Consider the following 3,952-nt stretch of genomic DNA (forward strand, 5'->3'; position numbering starts at 1 on the left):
TTGGGGCAAGAATGCCTGAGTCCTGGTTAGTACACAGAGAAAGAGGAAGGCAAGCAGATTCTAAACTCACCCCAATTCTGCTTGAACGTTCAGTCTCTATGGTTAATATTGGGCTTATGTAATAAAAATACGTTAACAACATTTGCTTATGGCAGTTGTAACTGAGCATTAAACAAACAAACAAACAAAAAATCCACTGTGGTCAAATTGTTGCTTATAGTGACTCTATAGGACAGAGTAGAACTGTCCCATAGGGTTTCCAAGGCTGTAAATCTTTACAGAAGCAGACTGACACATCCTTCTCCCACAGAGTGGGCTGATGGGTTCAAACTGCTGACCTTTGGGTTGGCAACGGAGCGCTTAACCACTGCACAACTGAGCAGTAGACCCTAATTAAAAAATAACTAAAGAGATAAACCAGTAATAGTAAGGGTCTAAATTAGGGCTCACTGTAAATAAATGACTCACTCAACCTCCAGAATTTAGTGCTTCTTTTTTTTTTTTTTAGTTAGATACAACTTAGGCAAGAGCTTAACCATTTACACAACCCAAGGCCAAGATGACAATAAGATATATTTGGCTATAAATGTCCATTCCTTCTTGGCTGGACTTCGTAGTACTGAAAGATGTGCTTTCTCCACAGTGGCCATCAGTAAACCTCCCCTGACTGACCATCATTGACGACTTGGGAAGAAACACTGTCTCCTAGAGTGTTTGTTTTCCTTCCCTTTGTTTCTGGTTTATCCTTCTTGCTCTATCCAAGCTCCCTTTAATCCCCTCAAACCCTCAGCCTCTCCTTAATGATATGGCTGTGTCTATCTAGCAGATTACACTAAAATTCAGAAACAAGACTATACTCTCACTCTTTGGAAACACACTACCCTCAAGTTTGACATTCCTCTACAAATAACAAAAATAACCCTCAAGTTAGGGGCTAGCTGGGGAAATTGCAAAGGCCAAGAATCTCTTTTTACTTTACAATTTTAGTGGTTACTTCTGACAATGTCCATTTACTGCGTGCCTGCTATATACCACCGACTGCCAGGTGAAAGGACAGTTTCAATGAAATATGATGATAGAAATAGAGGGGCCAGTGGGAGCAGAAGCACATAGTAGCCATATATAACCCTTTTCAGAGGGGTTAGGGAAGGCTTTTTGGAGGAGAACATGTTCACTGGAGTATTGTACAGGTGTTCGTAGCTAACCCGGTAGAGACGGAGTGGGTGGGTTCTAGGCAATGGGAACAGGGTAGGCAGCAGCACGTGCAAAGGCAGGGAAGCCTCAAACTCTCTTCTCTCCCGGGTAAGATACCTGCTTTCCTACCCATTTTCTAGCCCTGAAAATAAAAGCCTCAATGAGTATAATCTCTTTGCTTACTCATTTTTTATCAGCATGAAATATATTTATATAAAGTCCTTATTTGTGCCAGTTATTGAGACAGATATATATTGTATGCTCATTGCATTTAATTGTCAAAACAAAAATTGAGAAAGGCATTATAATATCCACTCCACAGAAGAGTAAGCTAAGGTTCAGTAAGGCTAAATGGATTGTCTAAAGTAATTCAGCCTGTGACTGACACAGCCGCGATTCATCTGTGGTTTAGACATCAGACTCCACAGTCCGTGCTTGTTTTCCTACATCTGGCAGCCTGGACATTAACATAGGACCAGCTGAGAGGAAGTAGAAATATCCCAGGGAGCTAGCAAAAAAGGAGATTTCCAGGCAATTAAAAGAAGTTAATGTAACTCAGAATTAGTGTTGGTATCTCTCTCCACTTTATATGATGCTTAATTAAATATGGCATGTTTGGCTCCCACGGGGCAGGACTTGGGGTCATCCTCTCCAATTTGCCATGATCTAGGGGTGGCTCAGTTATAAGTGTTAGACCTGATATTATATTACAGCTAATATCTGCCTGAGCTTTGCTGTGTAAAAAATGTTTACACATACATTATCTGATATGATTTTACCACTAAGCTATGAGATCAACAGAGTAGGCACTGATGTTATTATTGTATCACCAGCTTACATAGGGATAATGTGGAGCCTGAAGATATTATGTGCTTTGCTCAAGTCACATAGTACAGTGAGCACCTGGCAATGCCAGGAATGGAACCTAGGTCAAGCTACCTCCTGTCATAAAACAGGACAAATCAAGGTCATTTCTGAGAAGTCAAAATTTCAGCTACCGGTTTATCAGCACAGCAGAGCAATTAAAGAAAAGGAAAGAAACCATGGCAGCTACTCTCACCAAATTTTCAACATTCAGGGTTGGAAATAACCTCAGATCTCATCTGCTGCAATCAGCCTCTTCTGACAGCTGGACAACTGTGGGCAAATGGTCCAGGGTGAGAGGCAGAGTCTGCAACATATCCACAGGCATCTGGGAATCAACAGGAGTGTTGGGTACATTGGCCCACTCTGATGGGATGCGGTTTATAGTGTGTTTAAGAATGCTTCTCTCCCACCAGGCTGGAAAGTTGTCACATGGGTACAAATCAGTATTTTGGGCTGGATGCTGAGACTGGCTGGAAGCGCAAATAGTAGCACAGCTCTCTCATTTTCTCTACCTGAGTGCAAAGAGTTTAGATTTGTCTCTAAAAATAGATTATCCTTTTTCCAGTCTTCACTTACCTTTAACCAAGAGAGTTCAGGAATTATTACCAAGGAGAGAAGACACTTTGGATATAAAGGCAGACAACCAGTTTGCTTTTATTTTGTCTACATCAACAAATGCAGAATGCCAAATGCAAGTTTCTCACAGATTCACAGAAAACCTCAAAAAAAAAAAAAAAAAATTGCTGTCGGGTCAATTCCAACTCATAGCAACCCTATAGGACAGAGTAGAACTACCCCATACGATTTCCAAGGAATGCCTGGTGGATTCGAACTGCCAACCTTTTGGTCAGCAGCCGTAGCCCTTAACCACTATGCCACCAGGGTTTCCAGAAAAATCTCAAGTAGGAATTAAAATCCACCCCTACAGAACCAGAATAATATTTTCATGTGAATGTGGTGTGTGTGTGTGTGGATGGCTATAAAACAAAGAGTATCCTGCCAGTATATATTTCTAAAGTAGATTGTTACCAGCTTTTTAAATTTTTTTCACATCTTATGAAATATCATTGTTTAATTAAATTTTTTACTTTGACATAATTACAGATTCACATGCACCAGTAAGAAATAATACAGACAGATCCCGCCCATCATTACCCAGTTTCCCCCAGGGGTAACATCTTGCTCAACTATAGTACAATGTTGTTATTATTAGGTACCATCAAGGTGGTTCCAACTCATAGCGACCCTGTGCACAACAGAACAAAACACTGCCAAATCACATACCATGCACACAGTAGTTGGTATGTTTGAGCCCATTGTTACAGCCACTCTGTCAATCCATCTCTTCGAGGGTCTTCTCCGTTTTCTGATGACCCTAGATTTTATTGAACATGATGTTCTACTCCAGGGACTGGTCCCTTCTGATAACATGTCCAAAATACATAAGACGATGTCTCACCATCCTTATTTCAAAGAAGAATTCTAGCTATACTTCTTCCAAGAAAGATTTGTTCCTTCTTCTAGCAGTCCATGGTATATTCAATATTCTTTGCCAACACTGTATTTCAAAGGCATCAATTCTTCTTTTGTCTTCCTTATTCATTGCCCAGTTTTTGCATGCATATGAGGTAATTAGAAATACCAAGGCTTGAGTCAGGCACCCCTTAGTCCTCAAGGTGACGTCTTTGCTTTTCAACACTTTAAAGAGGTCTTTTCCAGCAGATTTCCCTAATGCAATACATCATTTAATTTCTTGACTGCTGCTTCCACAGGTATTGGAAAGTAAAATGAAATCCTTGACAACTTCAATGTTTTCTCTGTTTATCATGATGTTTCTTATTGGACCAGTTGTGAGGATCTTTGTCCTTTTTTATGTTAAGGTGTAAATCCA

This window comes from Elephas maximus, chromosome 1 (genome assembly GCF_024166365.1).
Source record: "Elephas maximus indicus isolate mEleMax1 chromosome 1, mEleMax1 primary haplotype, whole genome shotgun sequence".
In the NCBI taxonomy this organism is placed as follows: Eukaryota; Metazoa; Chordata; class Mammalia; order Proboscidea; family Elephantidae; genus Elephas; species Elephas maximus.